The sequence below is a fragment of the Periophthalmus magnuspinnatus genome, chromosome 18 (assembly GCF_009829125.3).
Source record: "Periophthalmus magnuspinnatus isolate fPerMag1 chromosome 18, fPerMag1.2.pri, whole genome shotgun sequence".
NCBI classification, from domain to species: Eukaryota; Metazoa; Chordata; class Actinopteri; order Gobiiformes; family Gobiidae; genus Periophthalmus; species Periophthalmus magnuspinnatus.
In genome coordinates this window covers 21,866,509-21,891,251 of record NC_047143.1, presented here as the reverse complement: position 1 = coordinate 21,891,251, position 24,743 = coordinate 21,866,509, and the positions used below count along the sequence as shown (strand labels likewise).

General features: G+C 41.7%; 1 protein-coding gene across 8 annotated transcripts in view; it reads left to right on the top strand.

Moving 5' to 3' along the window:
* Window positions 1–875: 875 nt before the first annotated feature.
* The window catches only part of LOC117385965 (adhesion G protein-coupled receptor L3-like), a 339,155-nt gene continuing 315,287 nt past the window's right edge, over window positions 876–24,743 (top strand). For 6 of the 8 annotated variants that reach the window (XM_055229021.1, XM_055229023.1, XM_055229022.1 and 3 more), the window contains exon 1: window positions 876–1,348. The gene's annotated coding sequence lies outside the window, so the exon portion shown is untranslated. Of the gene's footprint in view, window positions 1,349–1,617; window positions 1,692–1,953; window positions 2,047–24,743 lie in introns of those variants that run through there. The other 2 variants (XM_055229019.1, XM_055229020.1) reach the window with 2 other exon arrangements.

Below are 24,743 nucleotides of genomic sequence, written 5' to 3'. Positions count from 1 at the left end.
CGAAATGTCCCACAACACAAAGTCACTACCTCTGTAGTGACTTGTCCACAAAAGAGACACAAGAACTGGCCCCAAACAGGTGTCCCAAATCTTCTTAAATTAGTGGGAGGCGGCTGAAGGTGGGACCCAGGATTGGCCAAGCTTGAAAACAGTCCCCCAATCACATCAAAGGGCTCCAACAGCCATGATTATGGGGAAAGTGGAAGATTCAGGGACACACACAAGAAACATAATGTATAAATACAAACAACAAAAAAGAACTTAAGCCCTAGGGCCGTAACAGCCTCTACTTTGACAATGTTTAAATCCAGTCTCAAAATGGTTCTGTTTAGCTGTGCATATGACCGAAAGGGTTTTATTCTGCACTCTTCTATTTTAATGTTAATTTTATGATGATTATGTGTGACCGGTTACCTTGTGTACGAATTGTGTTGTACAAATAAACTTTATTTGAATAGCACAATTCATGCACAATGTAATTTAAAGTGCTTTATCGAATAAGAACACATTAAAATCACAATAAAACAAATCAAAACATAAATAATCACAAACAATCATAAAATCAACATTAAAGGAGAAAAGTGCAGAATAAAAACCTCAGTCAAAAATGTAAGACCTTGTGAGAAAATCCAAAAAAAAGAGTTTTACTGCCCCCAACCTCTGTGGGACAAAATGTGACCAACTTGTTACAAATGTGTCTGAATGTGCTTTGATTTTGTGCAAAGAAATCATAAAGCAAATGCAAAATGTGTCTGTGTTTGTCCATGGTGTAAACGCTTTGGGGTTTTTTGCTGTGTTGTTACATTATCAGCAGCTAGGTGGAGCCCGAGTACACGCTGACAACGGCAGTCCACATCCGAGCTTTTCCTCTCACCTTTCACAGCTCTCAGAAGCCTCGGTACGAGCCACGAGCACGACAGCCAGTGCGCTCAATTGGCTTGTCATACCCGCTCACACCGTGCAGTTTTTGGACACTTTTTTCTTCTTTTTTCCCGGAGCATTTTCCCTCCCCATTGCCTCACCTTTGACAAACCTCACGGATATCCACGCTTGTTGGAGAGGAGAGTTGGTTCGTACGCGCACCGGAGGACGTGTGTAAAGGGATGTAAAAAAAAAAAAAAGGGGACACTGTGCCGTTGGATACGACAGAAAAAAGCCGGTGAATTCTGTGGAGGAGCCGTGCGTAAACTGGAGGCGATTAGACGAGGATTTGTACGAACTGTTTTGGAAAATGTTCTGTTCTGATAATTACTAAAGGGACGTTTTTGAGAGAAATTGCCACTTTGTGAATGAAAGAACGCCAGCTTTACCCGCATTCGCTGCTGGAGGTTGAATTTTCCAAAGCAAGGTAAGCGTTGCGCACGTTCTTTACGCGCATTCCGCACAATCCGCACTGTGCCATGTAATAATAAAGCTTTTCTTCTTTCTTTTTTTCTTTCTTTTTTCTTTATTAATCCCTGCTGCAGCGTGCTGATGTGCGCTCTCCCTCCTGTAATGTCTTGGCACGCACAAACACTCCACTGTTTAATTACTCGGAGAAGCGGCAGCGGCCAATCGACGCTGATCACAAACGCGTAATATTGATAACCAATGTGAGAATTTCAATTTCCTGTTTGGACTAATTAACGCGCTCGTTGGGGGAGAGCTGGATAATAATGCGCTAATGTTTTTGGGGAGCGGAGAGAAATGAGGTAATGAGAAGTTTGGATTTTGGCTCGATCGGAGTTCAAGTTTTGATTCGGATTCATTGTTTTGCGTTTGATCTGGTTTGGAATTATCTATTTGCTGCGTGTCCTTAGAAGCCACTGTCTCTGTATCGTACTGGCCATGCGCATTGGTTTCATACATTTGATGCTTAGGGTATAGAAAGATGCGTTTTGGAGCCATGGAGCCGTTATCCATCCATATTGCAAACGTCTACTGTATTTAAATTCCCTGATTTTTGGCTGATAGGGAGATGGTGTTAACACAGAGATGTTCAGAGTTGAGGGGCCAGCAACGCTTTGATGTGAGGACAGTCTTTCAACATCAAAATCACTGAGGAAGGTAACTAAGAAGTCCTATTGCTTTGAATGAGAGCCGCCTGTGCTTCTTGCCTCTTGCTTCTCAGAGGCACATGGCCTTTATTTGGTAATATGGAGTCAGACTATTTCAAAGATAAGATGATATAAAGGCTCCAAGCAAATTAAAAGGTATCGATGTGTTTGCAGAAAACAGGAATTGATCAGAGTTCCGCCAAGGCAATGGTTAATATCTTGCAATGTAAAAAATCGAAAAGTAAAATGTCTATTCTAACTCAGGGTAAATAGTCTTTGTATTGACCCACTCCCCCTGCTTCTCCTTCATTAAAAAAAAGCAAAAAAAACAAAAACAAAATATATTTTAAAATTTCATGTTTTTGTTTTTCCTGTCTAGAAATCATTTATTATCATCATTATTATTATTATTATCTTGATCAATCTTATTTTCACATCTGTTCTCGTGTGTGCCTGTCTCAACATTGTAAATAAACGAATAGTCTTATTTGTATCACTCCATCTTTCATCTATAAAATCCAAAACCGTCCAACTTGTAGCACTTTTCGTTTTTACGACAATGCCCCGTAAAGTCTGTTGAGACAAGAACAACAATAAAACAATTATGCTATTTTCACAAACTACTGTCCCATCCCGTCAGGTACCACACCAGATGCTATAACCCAGATTATGATTCCTCCAGGAGCTGAATCAAAATGAGACTGAGACAAACAAAGAGCAGGTTGACAGCAGCGTTTAGTCACAAAGAATCAAATGTCCCCAGGAGTTTCTCGGGAGGAGAGGAAGTCAGGAGTTGTACTGTGTGTGCCGGAATGTAGATTATAAATGCAAATATAACCCCTATGTAGTGCAGAAGTTTTTTGATGAGATGCAAAAAAACTGCTTTGAAATGTATAAGGTGCTCTAAGGACAATCATTCCAGTTTGCATATTACAAATTTAAGGGTGCACTGTGAAACTTCTCTGGTGGAGGGTCAGCCACCTGCTCTTTTACAGGGAGATGCTACTGCTTTGCCTGGAAAGTTCCACAGCATGGCATTAAACGTATCCATATTGTATTTATTCATTGATAAGTGTTTTATTGCTAAAAACAGCTTTGAATAACATGCATTTTTACTAAGGATATGTCTCACCTTCCACAGAACTGACCTGTAACTTGGCCCGGGGGAAGTCTCCTGCTTGGTTAAGTTAAGATAGGGAGATACATTTAATGCCAGACTGTGGAACCTTCTAGGAATAGAGAAGTTATGCAGGATAACTCTAACTCAAGCATGCCCAAACTGTGGCCCAGGGACCAAATGCGGCCCTCAAACCAATTTTTCTTGGCCCTCGAGCTTCCAGGTGAATTGGACTATATTACCTGAAACAGTACTTTTTATTGTACATTTCTGAAAATCTACTTTAAATATTTAATATGGCCTTATTAGTGTGTCCTACTGAGGATGTAAGCATGAATACAGGTCTAGTGGTTCAATCTAACTTGTAATAATAACACAGATTTGAAGTGACCAGTCTATGGCCCTCAATCGGCCCTCGGCTTTGTCTCTGTTTTTATATGTGGTTCCCCCTGCTCTAACTTTAACACAAATCTGTCACTTTCATTATCCTGCTTTGTCTTAACTAGAGCATTTAAAGTGCCCGTATTATGCTATTTTCTGATCTATGTTATAATGTTTCCTCATCAGAAAACTACCTGGAGTTGTGTTTTGTTTCATTTACACAAACCCTGCAGATTTAGGCTGAGTTTCTCTATCAAACTGCAAAAAACTCCACCACCTTGTGATGTCATGTGGTAATACAGGTAGTGGTAGTTACTTTACATACACTTACATACACTTTCACTAGAGGCATTTGGATTATTTTAGGCCTGGAATTGCCAAACTCTACTGAACTGAAGGTAAAAAAGTAGCTGTTAATTTGAAAACTACCACTTCATGACATCACAAGGTGCAACGGACCATTTTGAGCTTTGGAGATGTAGAAAAACTAATAATAAACATGCGTGAATGAAACAAAACACAACTCCACGTATGTTTTTCAGACGGTAACAACATAACATAACATAAGAGAAGTCAAGTTTGCGTAATATAGGACCTTTAACGAACCAATCAAATATTTTAAACTGCACATTTTTTGTCCACAGCAAATAACAGATAATTGTTTCTGCTTTAATCAGTGTAGCAGCACCCAGCGTGTATTAATTTCAGCTAGTCAATATAATGGCTCCAATCCTTCACTTGTTTGTTGTGATGAGGAGTTCCTGGTTCCATTGTACGAGCAGATTTGGTGTAATTTAGTGTTCTCACCAGGATATTTTCTTCTAAGTGTTGTTAGGACTAATGTTCAGCTCATGTTTAGCGTGCCCTTTGACCCTCTTGACGTGTCGCAGTTTTTTTCACTAGGTACCACCTGTGCTGCTCTCTATCGCCCGGTCTATTGATTAACACTGGTTTTAGCCTTTTGGACATGATTATGCACCCAGACCAATCTAATTTGTCGGAGCAGTTTGAATTATTTTGGTTGTTGGTTGTTTCATTAGGTTGATAAACGACACAGCGTCCAGGCTAATGTGAGGTAGTGACTTTCTGTGATCTAATGTTCCATGGAGTGGGTTGAAAAAGTGTTTCAGAGCACTGGTGACTTCAAATACTGAAACTGACTGGTGGATATTTTGTAGAATTGAATTTGCTAGCCACAATCTTGATCCTAGAAAGACCGAATTTGACGCTAATGCTAAGTTGCTTCCACCAGACAACTATATAACCATTAGCCTATTGTCCTTACACTTGATTGTTTTGAATTTAAGCTCAACCAAAGATACGAGTAAAGCTTTTAATTAAATTGAATTAGTCTCTGTACCTGTGCTAAATCTTGATAAGGATTGGGAAGGCATCCATCCACGCTATCCCCAATTGGAATGTCAATCATTGCAGACAAGAGGGAGGTGTTGCCGTGGTGACGATTGATGGTGAAATCCAATAGGAAAGACTTACTTACTCTGCACCAGCAGTTGGACGAATATCAAATTAAATTACTGTATTGTAATTAAATATTTAACGTTTTAACCCCCCACACCTTTCAAAAAAAAAAAAAAAAAAAAGGAATGAAATGGGATTTGCAGCCTTGAATTAAAAATACAGAAAAGACCTTGGTATGGCACTGGTGGAATATAAATACAAATGTTAAAGTTTAGTACTTAAGTAAAGCACAAATACCTAAAAATTGTACTTAAGAACATTTTATATTGGATACTTTTTACTTTTACTTAATTACATGTGAGAGCAGGTATCTGTACTTTCTACTTCACTACATTTTAGATCTAGACTGAAAAGCAAAAAGTACTTTTCTTTAAATGAAATGCAAGGTTCATATGTTCAGCTGAAATCTCAAATCATAATATCCCAACTTTGACTAAACTAAATACACAGACGCACAAAAGCAGCTAGAAAAAATAAGAAATCGACCTAATCACTTAAAATCAGCTAAATTATTTATCAAAATCACTACATTTGATGCTTTAATAGTTCTAAAAATATCAGCAAAATACTTTTACTTTTTACTCTTTTAGTACATTTTTAAACAGGTACTTTAACACTTTTACTTAAGTAGATCTTTGCATGTGATACTTTTACTTGAGTACTGTTTTTTCCCCTGTATCTGTACTTTTATTTCATCCATCACTGTGCAGAGGTAGTTCAATGATCACTGCACTGTTCAGTCTTAATACGTATGATTCAACACTGCTTTTCCAATATATTTAAAAAGCGCACTCACCTTGCACTTGCCTTATTTTATCAAACAAATGAAATATATTCAAATTCCTCAACTGTACTAATCTGCCTTTCAACTTGTCTTTCAGTGACGCAACCAACACTAACCCATTTATCCAGGCTTAGAACAAACATGTCTGATCACCTCACTCTGGAGATGCATTCAAGGTGCGTTGGTAACTTCTGATAGGAGTTTGCCACGCACGTTTCTATTTATATTACTTCGCCTGAAATGTTCCACAGTACGACATCGAACTTCTCCAGCATTAAACATCTCATTGTTTTAATTACAGGTGTTTGCATTGCTGAAAATACCATTAAAACCATGCAGTCTGAGCGGGGTTGCCTCTGCTCAGATATGACCTGTAAGTTAGCTTGATGGCATTACTTTGTTTCCATGGAGATACATAAGTTTAATGCCATTCTGCTGATCTCTCAAAGCGGTAACATCTCTATGAATATGAGCAGGTGGCCAACGATTGAGCAGAACATGGGGTTACGTTGTACATCTTTAAACCGAGGACATGAATGGCGTGGCATATTTTATGATTGCATAACTTGGCATGGAGCATTTGGGAATTATTGCCTTTGTGCTGTGAACTGAGTCAGGATGAGCCCTGGATGAAGCAACACTGTCATCATTGTAACCCTCCAATTGGCACTCCCAGTTGTGGTGTGCCTAAGTGTGCATTATTTGCTATTATCGTAATTAGGATTATCAAATTAAAACCCCAGCCCTTTTCCTGATCCCGATTTTCAACAGTTGGCAGCGGGAGCCATGTGCGATGCGTTGATGATCCGTTTTGAAACCTCCAGCGGATTTGCAGGGGCTTGTTGTGAAGCGGGACGGGGTGAGGTCATCGGTACAGTGCTGAGTAGAGCTCTTTGGTCATTTGTGTAATGGGAGTATAGTCGGAATTACTCGTTTGATATGCTGTTTTCTGACCTGGATTATTACTGGAGTTGTCAATACCAGATGTGGATGTCTCTATACTAATCTGTACTACATGCATTTAGGTATACGCACATAAATGGGACAAAGCTGGATGTTTCCTGAATAGTTTTGAGGATGGTTTTGGTGTATATCAACAATAAGGCCACGAGATCATGTTGTGTTGGTCCATTGTGTATATAAATGTTTGTAAAAATCCACACCAAGTACTAAAATGTTCCTTTAGCACATTTTAATATCGTTTCAACTACCACAACTACTAACCTCCATATGTAGAGAATCAAAATTTGTTTTTACCAGACCACATTTACGTCTTAATCTTTTAAAATACATCTCCATCACACACTTTTGCATACTTCTTATACTTTTTTTGTACAGTTTTACTTCCCAATTTAAAGTTCTGAAACATTCCATTTGTTATGCTTTCATTTGTTTGGAGTTGGCATATGCAAAGCCTGCTTCTATAAGATTGGTCTGTGTTTTGACTTGTCATTTCTATTCATGCATTCAGTTTTAATTAAAGGCCTCCGAGCCTGCTACTCTGAATGTTTATGTAAGCATGACCGGTGACAGTTTGCAGGGAGAAAATTCAGATGTTTTCAAATGGCACTTTTAATTATCTGCAAACCACCCTTCCATCGTCTGGTTTTGACATTTAGTTCATTTGTCCCTAGGGGGGTCAAAACACTTAGCAGACGCAGTGTACACTTAACACATCTGTGGGCAGAATGACAAAGACTCGGAAAAAGAAATTTGTATGCAAACTCTCTATGGGTCCTGTTGTGTGGAATATTTATGAACACCACTGGTATTAAACCGATGATGAAGTGGGAATCAGTTTTTAGTTAGGCCTGTCGCGTTAACGGCTTTTAAAACGCAGTATCTTGCTACAGAGATATACTACGAAAAACGATAATCTTGAAACTACTTTATGCCACTGACACAATAACAGTAATGCAAGATAATCCCAGTAAAACATTTAAAAAAAGTTGAATTAACCAATAGTTTGCCAGTGAAGTCTTTTACAGCTCAAATATTACAATAAAAATACCCCAAATCTCCCCACATTTACAAAGAAACTGTATATATTGTAAATATTTAGCCCTCAAATATATAGTTCCAGCTTTCATATATTGAATGATAAGTTGATATAGTAAGGCCCAGTTACAGAAATTATATACTACTACTGCAGTACTACGACTATTACAATATTTGAACAACTGATAGTACTGCTACTACTAATATGGCTCTACTACGACGCCTGTCACGATAATTACTATATCGACTTATTGTTCTATATATACGAAAGCTCGAACAATATTTTTTGGGGGTCACTATGTACAAGTATCATGTGTACCTTTTCTTTGTAGTAGTGGAAAGTTTTTGGTTATTTTTTTTGCACAGTTTGAGCTGAACAAGGTTGAATTACGAACTAAAATTATGAACAAATTACTTACTTTTTTGGTTGATAATTCTGATTTATGGTTTGGTTTTACTATTATTCATTGTCTATATTTACTTTTGCAATATATCGCACTTCAAAATGGATTCTCGCGACCGGCCTACCTACTACTCCCGCTACTTTTACTACCGCTACTGAACAGTAACTGGAATTTTGGTTCACAAAGCGTAAAAACATTTCATTACACAGGTAGAAAGTATTGGTTTAATCTGGCCTTTGGGTTAATTGCTATTGTGAACAAGATCCAAAACGGTTTCCTGTAACATTTTCCTAGCACGTTTAAGAGAACGGGTGTAAATTTAACAATGTGGCCAGCCAGAGTGCAGTTCCGGCTCCAAAAAATGTCAAGTTAGCATTTAAAGCGACTGGGGGCACCGTTATAGCACTGTTGCTTGTGTTAAAAGGTATCAAATCCTATCAAACTGACAAGCCAGCGCCTAGCCATACTACATCAACAACTTTACAACACAGTAAAATCGAATACACTTTCCATGCGCGTTTTACACTACGGTGCATTTGGTGTGTCTAACATCATTTATTATTTTATTTTTCTTCTCGAGTTGCGTGAGTTCAGCTGAGATCCAATGCCCGAGCTCTAAAAGAAGTTAATTTATGGCCTGTTTGGGAGGCAGGTTGGCGCATGCATACATAATGAGCTAGTGCACCTGCAGCCGCATACAAATGAATGGAAATGGCGGTTAGTATTTACGCCTCTCTCAACCAGTGGGACCTCCTGATCGGGGCGCTAATTGGCTCGCGAAGAGAAATGAAGATGGGTTTCTCGTTCGAAAGAGGGTACGGCCATAAATTTTGGGTACCACAATGGAGGATCTCGGTTGTGTGAACTGAATTGCAAAAAATGTACCAAAAATACTTTACAAGATTCCTTTATTATTTACAGGACCTATTGTGCTTGCGTTTGCTCTATAGTTATAATCTATGACACCCGTGGATCATTATGTTGTAATTTGGACATTTTAAATCGCAATATCCATCTAAAACGACTTAATAAAAGAAAAAAGTTTGCTGATTTCCAATAAAGAGCCGCGTAGCTGTCGGCACCTACGATGGATAACGACAGATCGCAATATCGAATAGCGGATTTTTTTGTATTCGTACCAAAATGACTGGATGACGCTGCTGAAATGATTAAGAAAATAAAATCAAAGATTGAAGTAAGTGCAAGGCAGTAGGTGTACGTTGGTGGAGGTGAAAACGGGGGTTGATCGGCAATATGGCGTCTTGAAAATAAGCAATTTAAAGATCCAAATACAATATACTATGGTTAAACGCTCTAAAAAGTTGTTGAAGCAGAACCATTAGGCAAAATCAAAGTAGAAATAAAACCTTTTTGATACTACCATTTCTTCAGAATTTGTTCAGGTTTACTAAGCAACCCAAGCAAATCTACCTTCTTGGATTCGAATATTATATATCTGTGGAATCGTGCTCAGGGACATTCAAAATGCCATGAAACGATATGGGAATTGGGAAGGTAGATTTGCAGTAGCAGCCTTCATTTTAATAATGTAGAAATCCAGCCTCCAGTGGCCTATGCATCAAATATAGTACAGTATAATTTTAATTTTCATGTCATAATTGAATGGCTCATATACTACTTGTGGAAATATATTGCTTCGTTCAGCACAACCCTCGTGGCCCAGATCCATTGATTTGTCTAATCAATAGAGCGCAATTGAAATGTATATGAAAGTAGGTGGGGTTAGACTCAGTGGACAACTCTACCCTTTGAATAGAAGATAAACTAGATACTTTTTCAGTACGTTTGGAACATTTTGCAGTTTTTTGGATTGTCTAGTGGAGCTGGATGTTGCAGTATATTAGAAGTACTGGCTGTAGTGGCAGAGAGAGTAGCAGGATGTTGTTATGTTGATGTTTTAAATCTTTATTTATGGAGACCCAATGAGAGCACTTAGAATTGCTTTTTCATGGTGCCCTGTTCAAAATACAGAAAAAATACACAAATAAAACCTACATAAGTTCATTTAAAGCAGTAAAAACAGGGACAGGTGTATAAATGTTTGGTGCCACAAATGCAATTTAATAATCTGGAAACAAAGTTGTTGTTTTTTTTTTGGTTTTTTTTTGCATTTTTGCATGTCCCATGTCCAAAATATTCCATTTTTGTGAAGCACTTCTTACTTCTACAACAAGAGTGTTTTTCATATGGAAGGTAGTGTCTTCGTAGTTTTAGCTAAGAACATTATAGACTACAAGATATCTGTGTAATCCCTCAGCCGTCCAGGTCTGATCCATTATAGACTACAACCTTCATTTGTAATATATTCACTTAAATTATTAGTGGTATAACTTCTACTTTAAAGGTTCCATATTATTAGTTTTTCTGATCTCATCACAAACAGACCTGGAGTTTTGTTTCATTCACACATGTTTAACACACAAATCCTGCATATTTAGGCTGAGTTCTTCTTCTCTCAAACAAGAAAACACTTTGTTCCACCTTGTGATGTCATGTGGTGATACAGGAAGTGCTCCACTGTGCTCCAAAAACTCCATACACCTTCATTAAAATTGTTTGGATAATTACAGCCCTGGAACTGTCTATCTCTACTAAGTAAAAGGTAAAAGGTAGTTAACTTGAAAAATAGCACTTGATGACATCACAAGGTGGAACAGAGCATTTTGAGCGATGGAAATATAGACAGACTAATAATGCAAGATTACTTAAACGTGTGAATCAAACAAAACACAACTTCAAGTATGTTTTTGAGAAAGTAAGAGCATTATAACACATCCTGACGCTCACAAGAGTCAATTTTGTGTATTATAGCACCTTTAAGTATGTTTATTCTGAAGTAACTCTAACTGTTGTTACTAGAGCACACATCGTAGCACTGTTTCCCCTACAAACATTTTAGGTGATTACGACGACAGCAGAGAGTAGCAGTTCATCCAAACTCCTCTGCTAGGCCTTTGTCACCTCTGCCACGGAGATGACTGGATTGATGCATCAGCCGCCGGAGCAAAAACGTTTAAACGACAACACATTTCTGTCTCACCTTGAACCTAATTGACTGCCCGAGAGCCCCGGTTTGAGAAGTGCTGACAGAATGACTTCTTATGTTGTTTGGAAAAGCAGGCCATAGACACAAGCAGTAGTGTTTGTCAGACTGCTCCCACACCTGTATACAGCTGCGAGTCCCATTCATAAAACACACACACAGCTGCAGAATACATTAACCACTAACTTTGATTGCACTCATTTGCAAACTGTGTAATTATAATGGTGAGTCTACAGTAGGTTACCTCACGTTTTATTGTTTTTGCTCTCACGTAATGGTTATTGCACGAGAAGTTATCGAATGCAACCATGTGAGTCCATGTCTAAATACGTATTATTTAAATTAAGATGTATAAATCAAAACTAAATCTAACTGTGAAGTTCTGAGACTCATGTCATGCACTATTTATTTTGTTATTGGCATTTTAACATGGTCTTGAGTACCTTTTACCTTGATCTTTGCCTTGGCCCTCAATATTTATAGTGTTTATGGTACTTTTTCTCTGCAAAAGTGGGGAGATTTGGGGTATTTTTGTTTTAATACGATAAGACACGGCTGTACATTTTGCTGCTTATTTGTTGCAGCTCATGTCTTCTACTGAAACAGCCTATTTAAAAATGGTTTAAATCTTAATTAGTGGTGTAAAGTAGTTTCAATAATATCGTTTATTGCAATATTTCTCTGTAGCGATGTATTGTGCTTCAAAATTTGTTATCGTGACAGGTCTACGTAGCCAACTGAAAGCGCACATATGGATTTGGTGTTAGCACGGCATCACCCGGCAGCAAAAACAAAAAACAAACAAAGGCTAGCCATTAAGCAACATGGCTCAACGTGCTAATATAATCATGCGGTTTTTCATGATTGTAATGACAGGAGATGGCTGGATTTCTACCTGTGACGTCACAATCCTGGGAAAATTTAAATGGAGTGATGTCTGAGGCGCAGTGCAAGACAACTTTGTAGACAGGATTCGTGAAACAAGTGTGAAGGTAGCTAAATACACAGGCCAACTGGAGTGGGTGTGGAAAAGGGTCTGTGTTGCAGTTGCATAATACAAAAACGCAGTGATTCACGATGTAACAAACTCACCAAATTAGCAATCTGATCAGACCACAGCCAACTGCATCCTGACATTCTTTAAAGGAAAAATGTGTGTTGATAATCCCCTGTGTCTGTGGCTTGTTACGTAAGGTTAGGTAAGGTTAGCTAGCACCCCCCTCTCATTTCTCGTCTCCGGTCTGGTGATGCCGATCCGGCACGCAGCCATAGTGGGGACTGTGGGATATTGTGGAGGGGAGCCACAACAGCGTAATCAGTCATTATGTCAGATGTGTGCCCCGTGAGCCCGGCTCCAGCTCATTCAGCCAAATAATAAGCAGCAGATATAGAGGCGCGAGAGAGGAGCACCCGCGGGCGTCAGAACAGAGGATGTGGGGTGCCGTCTTCTCACATATATACGCCTGTGCCGAGATATCACCTTGGTTCAAGGGCTGCAGCCTGCTTTTCATGCCGCATACCAAATAATTAATTCTGTTGTTTATTGCTATCTGTGTTACCTGGGGGGATCCGTAGACAGGTGTACGATGAGATTCCACCAGAAAATAAAGTTGTTTGTGTATATTCTTAAATAAAAATAAAACATGGTATTTCAAAGTTTGTGTCGAAGCAATGTTTCTACATGCCGTGCAATTTAAAACAAACTCTGAAATGCTTTTCTTAAAGGCACTGTGCCATTTTTTTTTTTTTTTTTTTTTGCCATCTCATATATTTATTCAATTGCATGTTTATTTGCTCAAATGCCTTGAAAAACATGTATTATTACTGTGAACAGGCTTGCCTCTCCACAGATATGACACCTCTGTCTTCATTTGGTGGACACCTGCTAGTCTCCATAGAGATACTTTAATGTCATACTGTGCAACATACCAGGCAAAGCTATGACATTTCCAAGGAGACGCGCAAATACTCATAATAATGTCAAATACTTCATCAAAAAAGTAACATTGTGAACATTTTAAACCTATGATACAAATACCTATACCTATGATACAAAATTGACTTTTCAAAGCTTTTAATCATGTTATAGTCGTTTCCCTTCATCATTTACTCACTTAAAGTTGTATTTTGAGTGATTCCTGTATGTTTTAATTGTTTTCAAGACGCCACATTGCCGGTCAATCCCCGTTTTCACCTCCACCGTACTTCGTTCTCCAATTTTATTTTCTTAGTCGGTGATATGTGTAGGATTTGGCAGCGTTACGTAGTCATTTTGGTATAAATGAAAACAAATCTGCTACTGGCTAGTGTGATGTGCAGCTAACCATCGGAAGTGAAGAATTCTTGTTGTGATGACGTTGAATTTTGCGATTTAAAATGTGCAAATTATAACATAATCCACAGATGTCATAGATTATAACAAGAGACATAAGCACAATATGTCTGCTTGACAATATTTAAGGAAACCAGGTGACCCCCACTACAAAAGTTACATAATACACCTTTTTCTAAATAAAAAAAATGCTATGTTTTTCGTTTTTCACCAGTTTCTAAACAGAACCATGGTGTTATCTCAAAACCGCTACTTGATATATTCCAGAGTAACAACAATACTCGACCCACTTCAGTTCAAATGCCATTGCTGATGACTGATGCCGAGCTGACGTTGAATAAAACAGCCCCTCCCCCTCTAGTCTCCCTTTCTCCTGAGTGGAGTTTTGTCATTCCATAACAAGGGTCACAGTCTCCTATTGTCTGCCCAGGCCCTCCTCTGCGAGCTCGATGGACTGCTCTGCTGGTTGAGTGGTGCCGCGCTGCATCCATACATCATTGGGCCCGACAGACTGACAGACAGTGGGAGTGGAGATGTCAGATTGCCCTCTCCAGGCTACTGACGTCAGGCCTCCTCCTCACTTCTGATCTGGATAATGTATAGGGCCACATTTACTTATGACATTTAGTATGAGAAACAACATTACACAATGGAATCAGTTTTCAACCGGATATTTTATTTACCGTTTAAGCTGTAATATGATTGTGCATTTGGTTTTTTTTCCATTTTTGTCATGCTTCATTTTGTCATGCACCATGTTACCTTTCCATTTAAACCAGGGGTCTCAGATTAGCTTTGGGTTGTAGGACGCAGAGTCTGGTTGTAGCTGGGCCGCATCAGCTATTCCACAAAAAAAGTTTTGTTGAAAACAGCGATGACTTTTGAGATGATTTTAACATACATGAGGAAATATGCCAATTCTTGTGGATTTTATGGATATACATCGTTATTTGTTGAATCTTTTGTGCGAACCTTCTACACGCAATATGGTAATGCCACACTAATATTAAACTTTCATATTGTCCTGCGGGCCACAAAATATTGTCTCGTGGGCCGAAATTGGCCCCCGGGCTGCAAGTTTGAGACTCCTGTTTTAAACCAAAATGATGAAATAGCTTAAAGAGAGACTATTATTGTGTATGAATATGTGTATAATAATTCAGTTCCATTGAGTTTCTAAAAATGCACTATGCAACTTTTCTGGTGGGCGGTCTGCAATTTGCTTGTCTCCATGGAGATGTGGACCCATCCATCCATCCATCCATTTTCTTCCGCTTATCCGGGGCCGGGTCGCGGGGGCAGCAGTCTAAGCAGGGACTCCCAGACTTCCCTCACCCCGGACACGTCCTCCAGCTCCTCCGGTGGGACCCCAAGGCGTTCCCAGGCCAGCTGAGAGACATAGTCCCTCCAGCGTGTCCTGGGTCTTCCCCGGGGCCTCCTCCCGGTGGGACATGCCCAGAACACCTCCCTAGGGAGGCGTCCAGGAGGCATCCTGAGCAGATGCCTGAGCCACCTCAGCTGGTTCCTCTCAACGTGTAGGAGCAGCGGCTCTACTCCGAGCTCCTCCCGTGTGACCGAGCTCCTCACCCTATCCCTAAGGGTGCGCCCGGCCACTCTGCGGAGGAAGCCCATTTCAGCCGCTTGTATCCGCGATCTTGTCCTTTCGGTCATTACCCAAAGCTCATGACCATAGGTGAGGGTAGGAACGTAGATTGACCGGTAAATCGAGAGCTTCGCCTTCCGGCTCAGCTCCTTCTTTACCACAACGGACCGATACAGCGACCGCATCACTGCAGACGCTGCACCGATCCGCCTGTCAATCTCACGCTCCATCCTTCCCTCACTCGTGAACAAGACTCCGAGATACTTGAACTCCTCCACTTGGGGCAGAGACTCACCACCCACCCGGAGAGAGCAAACCACCTTTTTCCGGTCGAGAACCATGGCCTCGTATTTGGAAGAGCTGATTCTCATCCCAGCCGCTTCACACTCGGCTGCAAACCGCCCCAGTGCCTGCTGCAGGTCCTGGCTCGAAGAAGCATCAGGACAACATCATCTGCAAACAGCAGAGATGAAATCCTGTGGTTCCCAAACCAGGCCCCCTCCGGCCCCTGGCTGCGCCTAGAAATTCTGTCCATAAATATAATGAACAGAACCGGTGACAAAGGGCAGCCCTGGCGGAGTCCAACATGCACTGGGAACAGGTCTGACTTACTGCCGGCAATGCGAACACAGCTCCTGCTCCGGTCATACAGGGACCGGACAGCCCTTAGCAAAGAGCCCCGGACCCCATACTCCCAGAGCACCCCCCAAAGGACACCACGAGGGACACGGTCGAATGCCTTCTCCAGATCCACAAAACACATGTGGACTGGTTGGGCATACTCCCATGAGCCCTCGAGGACCCGATGGAGAGTATAGAGCTGGTCCAGTGTTCCACGACCAGGACGAAAACCACACTGCTCCTCCTGAATCCGAGGTTCGACTATCGGTCGGATTCTCCTCTCCAGCACCCTGGAATAGACCTTACCGGGAAGGCTGAGGAGTGTGATTCCCCTGTAATTGGAACACACCCTCCGGTCCCCCTTCTTATACAGAGGGACCACCACCCTGGTCTGCCATTCCACAGGTACTGTCCCCGACCGCCACGCGATGTTGCAGAGACGTGTCAGCCAAGACAGCCCCACAACATCCAGAGACTTGAGGTACTCAGGACGGATCTCATCCACCCCCGGAGCCTTGCCACCGAGGAGCTTGCCAACCACCTCAGTGACTTCAGCCAGGGTGATGGACGAGTCCGCCTCTGGGTCCCCAGTTTCTGCTTCCTCCTCGGAAGACGTGACAGTGGGATTGAGGAGATCCTCAAAGTATTCCTTCCACCGCCCAACAACATCCCCAGTCGAGGTCAGCAGCTCTCCACCCGCACTGTAAACAGTGTTGGTGAAGCACTGCTTTCCCCTCCTGAGGCGTCGGACGGTTTGCCAGAATCTCTTTGAGGCCGTCCGATAGTCCTCCTCCATGGCCTCCCCGAACTCCTCCCAACCCCGAGTTTTTGCCTCTGTGACTGCCCGAGCCGCGGCACGCTTGGCCTGCCGGTACTCATCAGCTGCCTCAGGAGTCCCACGAGCCAACCAGGCTCGATAGGACTCCTTCTTCAGCTTGACGGCATCCCTTACTTCCGGTGTCCACCACCGGGTTCGGGGATTGCCGCCGCGACAAGCACCACAGACCTTACGACCACAGCTACGAGCAGCCGCATCAACAATAGAGGTGGAGAACATGGCCCACTCGGAGTCCATGTCTCCAACCTCCCCCGGGATCAGGGAGAAGCTCTCCCGGAGGTGGGAGTTGAAGACCCCCCTGACAGAGGGCTCCGCCAGACGTTCCCAGCAGACCCTCACAATACGCTTGGGCCTGCCAGGTCTGTCCGGCTTCCTCCTCCGCCAGCGGATCCAACTCACCACCAGGTGGTGATCAGTTGACAGCTCAGCCCCTCTCTTCACCCGAGTGTCCAAGACACGCGGTCGGAGGTCAGATGACACGACAACAAAGTCGATCATCGACCTCCGACCTAGAGTGTCCTGGTGCCATGTGCACCGATGGACACCCTTGTGCTCGAACATGGTGTTTGTTATGGACAAGCTGTGACTAGCACAGAAGTCCAATAACAAAACACCGCTCGGGTTCAGATCGGGGAGGCCGTTCCTCCCAATCACGCCCCTCCAAGTGTCACTGTCGTTACCCACATGGGCGTTGAAGTCCCCCAGGAGAACAACGGAGTCCCCGGTTGGTGCACTGTCTAGTACCCCTCCCAGGGACTCCAAGAAGGCCGGGTACTCTGCACTGCTGTTTGGCCCGTAGGCCGACACAACAGTGAGAGACCTGTCCCCGACCCGAAGGCGCAGGGACGCGACCCTCTCGTTCACCGGAGTGAACCCCAACACGCAGCGGCTGAGCTGTGGGGCAATGAGCAAGCCCACACCAGCTCGCCGCCGCTCCCCGCGGGCAACGCCAGAGAAATGGAGAGTCCAACCCCTCTCAAGAAGATGGGTTCCAGAGCCCAAGCTGTGCGTAGAGGTGAGGCCGACTATATCTAGCCGGTAACGCTCAACCTCCCGCACAAGCTCAGGCTCCTTCCCCCCCAGCGAGGTGACATTCCATGTCCCCAGAGCTAGTCTCCATGTCCGGAGATCCGGTCGTCGAGGTCCCCGCCTTCGACTGCTACCCGAATCTCTCCGCACCCGCCCCTCATGGCTCCTCCCGCAGGTGGTGGGTCCACGGGAGGACGGCCCCACGTCGTTTCTTCGGGCTGGGCCCGACCGGGCCCCGTGGGGAAAGGCCCGGCCACCAGGCGCTCGCTGCCGAGCACCCACCCCAGGCCTGGCTCCAGGGTGGGGCCCCGGTAACGCCAGTCCGGGCGACGCAACTGGCCTTGATCTTTTACTTTCCATGATGGGCTTCTGAAGATGTGGACCCTCTATCAGTAAAGTTACATCATTGCATCTTTAACATAACATATTCTTGACACAAGGAGAAATTGAGCAAGGTAGGAGTGGGACCAGACGCTTCTGGATCTTTGCACAACAGCGCCCGGCAACCTCACTGTTAGCGTCACTACTTCCTGTCTAATTGTATCTGTATGAGGTATGAATCACGCTAAAATTTAAATGAATAAATATTTAAAGATAAAGCAAAGGACAGGGAGCTGCAGGTGGATGTCACTGTTTGTCTCAATGCTAATTTTGTGGCTTGGTAAATACTGAAACAACACCTTAAAACTGAAGTATTCTACATATAAAATAACTAGGTAGTCTTTATTTTATTGATTTTTTATTTTTTTTTAATAGGTTGTTTGCTATGTTTTCCAATTTTAATAAACGTGATTGAGCTTTGAACTAGCCTGTGCGCCGCCGTGCACAGAACCTATTTCCACCGGGCGAGTTGAGACAGGAGACGGGGTTCGCAAAAATGAGACATGAGGAGATTTTGACATCATATATAATAACCTATAATAGAGTTCACAATTTCGACCTCTCACTTTTTGATTAGTTTTATTTCAAACTTGTATCGTTGTAGCGCTGCTTTTTGAAACTACAGCTTCTCAAGACGTGTAACTCAGCATCACGTAATCCTTTTTTGTTCGATTCAAATGGTAACCCATGGAAAAAAATCATCAGATCTCATTGTTTTTGTCCTGTAGCAATGTGATCTCTAACCCTAACGGGGAGGATAATCAGCAAGCGAATCACATCTTCTAAAATTAAATAAATGAAAGTTAAGTAATCACACCAAATCAAAAAATAAAATACAAATATGCAAATTTTTCATGATAATTTTCTTGTTTTTCATAGCTCGTTGGGGTTTTTCACATGTAAAGTATGCAGCCTGCCTCTAGACATGAGCTCACCGGGGTTAGCGTAGGTCAACCCTTTATGGAATTCCTGCCCATAATGATTAATAACGGAGGTGTATTCATTACGCTGCAAGCCATCACCTGAATGCCTGAGTTTAACTGTTATCTGTAATCCACTTGTACTTCTCCACACTTGCCCATGGGTCCTTGTTATTAAGCCATTGTTTCCCTCTTCCTGTTAGAATCCCGTACAGTCTCTGCTAATGAACAGCTACATATTGATTTGGCAGAGACAACAAGGATAGCTTGTTCCCTTAGAGTTTTTTTTGTTTTTGTTGTCCACTGCCCCAGCTTCTAAATTTGGCAACTTCAATATGGTTCATTTAGCCTGGCTTCTGTCGTCGCTTGCTGTGGAAAAAGGTTAGACTCCCTCCCGGTGATGTTCTTTATGGTTTTGACGAGTGGTAAACCTCTCTAAGCTCGCATTGTCTTGAGGGCTTTTTGCGTCGGCACCAATGCAGAAATAATGGTTGGAGAGCCTTGAATGCAGCCATAGGCAATTTGAGGTCTTGCAGTTACCAGCAGACAAGCTTCAGAAATGTTTCTTGGAATGGTAATTGCGAAAACCTATAAAGATGTCAATTTTAAAAAGTCATTTTAACCCCCTAGCACCTGGTGTCATCATACGTGGACAGCACATTTTGGGTTGTCTGGGCCACAGTGCACATTTTAGAAGAAGAAGAGCATACAAGAACAGCAACAATGCAAAAATATTCAATTTAGAATATTTTTAATACTTTAGAATGTTCAGAATATATATATATTTTTTATTTATTATAATATATATTTTTCAATCCCCATACCCTATCCCCAGCTGCCGTGTGGTAGACTAATAAAAGCACAGTTACCAATCTGATCCACTGGCCCTTCTAACTACCACCAACAACTCACTTATAGGAAAGGTTGGTGAAATGTCTTGCCCAGGGAGACCACAAGAGCATGGACTAATTGAACTAATTGGTGATAGGGCCAGTAGTTCAAATTGACTTACATTTTTTTCTCCAAGCACTCACCCATTAATACACAGGAAGTCAGTGAAATGTCTTGCCTAAGGACACGACAAAAGCATAAAAAAGTAGCTTAAAGGTCCTACAATACACAGAAGTGACTCTTGTGAGGTTTTATCCATGTTCTAATGTTGTTAACTAATCGCAAACATACCTGGAGTTGTGTTTTGTTTCATTTACGCATGTTTGAGTAATCCTGCGTTATCAGTCTGTCTACATGTCCAAACCTCAAAATGCTCTGTTCTACCTTGTGATGTCATGAAGTGGTAGTTTTCAAATTAGCATCTACCTTTTACCTTTAGTTCAGTACGGCTGAAATTATCCAAATGATTCTAGTGAAGGAGAATGGAGTTTAAAAATACAGTGGAGCACTTCCTGTATTACGACATGACATCACAAGTTGGAACAGTGTTTTCAGTTTGAGGAAACAACTCAGCTTAAATACGCAGGGTTTGTGATGAGGAAACAACACTGCAACATAGATCAGAAAATAGCATAATACGGGCCCTTTTAAAATAAACAAATCACATGTTAACGATGTAGACTATGCCGGTACACTGCATCTTTGTTTCTTTAAAAATACCACTTTTTCACAGTTCCAGAAATACATGTTCTTCACTGATTGCCCCTGCCTAACTGTCGATAACCTGACCTTCCAAGCAATCAACAAAAACCCTCCATACGTTGCCAAAACAATCCCAGGAGAAGTGGTTTCCTCTTATTTAGCATTGATGATTTTGTGCCAGCCACCCCAAGTTTAAAGGGGCCATTCTGGACCGAGAGAGCCGTAAGCCACTTTTAATTATAACAGCAGTAAAGGATGAAATTGAGCAGGAATGAGGTGCTTTTGTGCATTGATTTTTTTATTTTTTTTTCCCCTCCCCGTACACATGCGTACGCACTGAGAGGAGGCTAGGACGTCTAACTTGTGTACTCGCAGTGCAGGCAGAAACATAATGTACGGGGTTGCAAAAGAAGTTAAAGGGGCCCATATTATGCTATTTTCTGAAGTTATAATGTTTCCTCATCCATAAACAGACCTGGAGTTGTGTTTTGTTTCATTCACACATGTTTAACACACAAACTTTGCATATTTAAACTGTGATCTCTTCTCTCAAACAGAAAACACTTTGTTCCACCTTGTGATGTCATGCCGTAATACAGGAAGTGCTCACTGTGCACCCATCTCTACTGGTCAAAGGTAGCTGTTAACTTGTAAACTACCACATGACATCACAAGGTGGAATCGATCATTTTGAACTTGACTCTGAACTCTGGGTATGTTTTGGAAGAGGTAACATTATAATACGGCGTAAAACTCACAGGAATCAATTTTGTGTAATGTAGGACCTTTAAACAATACTTACAAAAAAATTTTCAATCTAACCTATGCAAGCCTGCTCCAATTAATATTCTTAATGTATGTCGTAACCCATACCAGCTACTTCCTTTGGCAGTGTAGGTGCATTGCCTTGTTTCTGATACGAGTACATCTACTTAGCCTTCACATCCAATTAGGAAATGCCACCGGATTGAATGGGAAGTGGGGCTGGAGTCTGGACAGGGGCCACACAAGCACTCCGGCCTGATGGAGTTTTGATGCTTTTCTGTGATCTGTTTTGACGTCTGGTGCACTTGAACTACAGCCTGGGTAGATACTTGTGTTGTATAGTATATATAGCGCTGCTTTTTGAGCTGCGGTACACGTCCCATTGGAGGTGAACGTGGTCTGTATTAGTATTCAGGAAGGTTGTGCAATATGTATAAAAAAATTGTAAAAAGAAGAAACAACATTAACGGCGAACTGTGCAATTTTCTGGCGGAGAATACAGCCGGTCTCCGTTGGTTTTCCTGCAAAGTTCCACAGTATGATATTAAACTTGTATATCTCCATGGAGACGAGCAGGTGACAGTTACAAGTTGCACTTCAAACTTGTGGAGAGGTACTCATTTAGGGGGAACACATGCTTTTCAAGGTAAACAATGGCAATAAAAACACCTGCAATGGAATAAATACAAACTGGATACGTTTAGTTGAATGCTATACTGCGGAACCTTTCAGACAAATATACATTCTCTATGGCAAAAAGCACTACTTCAAATCAGAAAAGTTTCACAGCGCATCTTTCAAACGTTACATACAAATAATAGTAATAATTATTCTTGCAAACAGGCCCGTCAACAGAAATTCCGAGGCCCGGTGCAAGAATCCTCGCATGGGCCCCCCTCTAACATAAATTAATAGGATGAAGGTCCAATTCTGGGCTCCTAAAACGCTCCGACCCGGGACAACAGACGTTTAAGACCTTCAATCCCTCCCGTCTACTCCCTTGCTTGAATACCATAAACAAGTTCAAGTTAGCATTGGACCTACGCTTTAATGCTTTTTATCAATCATTTTAAACTCATCTTGCGCAAATTAAAACCCAATTATTTTCCGTGCACGGACTGATAATGAAAAACTGTACCTGATGTAATACCTGCTGTAGTCGTGGTCCTATTCTTTAACCTCTCTCCCTTCCCTCAGGACCTATTACACATCTCCAGAGCCATTGCCCTTGATCCTGAGCCACTGTTTTGGCAAGAAGTCACGTCACTTGGGTATCCCTCTACCGCTTTAACCTGCCCCCTATCCCCTACAGGATTCCCAGGACGGACCGCTCCCCCCCTTACCGCTCTCACAAAAGATCACTTACTGTAGGACAAAAGGGGGATGACAGCTTTGGCTTTTTGCGCGTCTTGTTTGACATTTACCCCTTGCTTTCTTGAGGACTTCTTACCCCGGAAAGCCAGCCTTGCACACTCCCAACACCGGCAGATGCACCCATTCGTCATGCATTAGAAACCCCACTCCGCTAGCCATCTGTCAGCTTGTGTCTGTTACCACGCGCCGGCAGTTTGTTGTCGCGCACCCATATACAATTTTAATGGCATGCAAAATATGCCCAGGCAATCTCATAACCCCGTGAACCTTGTCTAAAATCTCATTCCAGACCTGTGCATGACCTGCGAAAGTGAGAGCAAAGAAATGTACAGCGTCACCACGTACGCTGTCATTCCAGAGCATAGGAGATGTTTGCCATTTGGTGCAACCCCTATACAGTTACCTAAAGCTCCATGGGATGAGTTATTATTCCCATGTAAAAATGAAATCGGATCCAGCTGACCCGTTTCCTAGAAGGGCAAAGAGAAATCCATAGGTTGACAAAACAGTTACTGCAACATCTATACCATACTACGTATATATATTTAATACTATCGTTATTTAATTTTTTACCATTGAATGCAAGCCTGGAGAAATTGAAATTGTGAATGCGTTCAGTAATCCATGACGAGTTAAATTTAATTTTTTTTATATAGCATTTAAAAACGACTTCAGCTTCACATAAAAAAGCAACAAAAACAGATACACAGATCATGCAATACACAGGCAAAGAATTATAAAACACCACAAGATATCCTGTCAATGGGATTAAACGTAAATATATGAAAAAATATTGGGTTCTTGATCAAACTCCATCCACAATGGTTCAGGGAAGAGTTTGTTAGTGTTCATGTGTGGCAGAGGAAGGACTCGGAATCCTCAAATGTAGTTGCGTCATTTTTATCTCCAAAGTGGTTGTGCCAAAACTTTCCCAAATCGTAAACCTTAACCGAAACACCTGTGCCAAGACCTAATCCAAATCCTAACTTCAATGTGATTGTGAAGTAAGTGGACTGGATTTTCACCATTGCAAGATAGTGTCAAATATGAAGCGGTGGTGGAAGAAGTACTCAGACTTTTTGTCACTTAAGTAAAAGTAGAGATACCCTAGCAAAAAAAAAAAAAAAAAACTCAAGTAAAAGTATCAAATGAAAAATCTACTTAAGTTAAAGCGTTAAAGTTCTTGTTTAAAAATGTATTTAAAGACTAAAAAGTTAAAGTATTTTGCACAGATTTTAAGGTCTTCAAATTTTGTGATTTTGAGAAAGATTTGTGCTGAATTTTCAAAAGAAACGAATTATGAACTTGATAAAAATAAACCTCAGCAGGTCTCAAACAATAATAATAATTTAAAAAAAAACACATTTACTTTTCAGTCTTCTCGAAAAATATAGTGAAGTAGAAAGTACATATACCTGCTCTGAAATATAGTGAAGTAAATGTCAAAAGTATCCACTTATGTGTCTTTACTACTTTCACTGTTACATTCCACCACTGCAAATATGACTTTTTGTCTTTTGTACGAGATTTGATTTGACATCGAGAAAATTACCTTGAAGTTCCATTCGAAAAAAGCATTTACCCCATAACTTGCAGATCATCTATTCAAGTATATATCAAGTATACTGCCTGCCACTTTCTACAAAACCACCTCTTTCATAACGACCTCCCCATTCTCATCCTTTCGCGTCGCCATCTCTCCGCTGCCCTCTTTCTGTGTTTGCTCATTGCAGGAGCTCTAATGAGAACACGGCTCTTATCTCCCGGTGCACCCTGGGACAAAACGAAGCACACCTCTCCAGCCCATATTGTAACATTAAAGCATTGGATTGCCGGCGGTGATCGCATCAGCCCCAGTCCCTCTCACAAAATGATGCTGACTTGGTTCTGAGAGGAAGATGCTTATCGTTTTTTCGGTGGCCCATGTGAATATGAAGTGCTATTGGCCTTTGAACTCTTGGGGCTTATCCTCTCAAGACCTTTGCTGTGTAGTATACGGAAAACGCTTTTATAGGTAAAGGTTA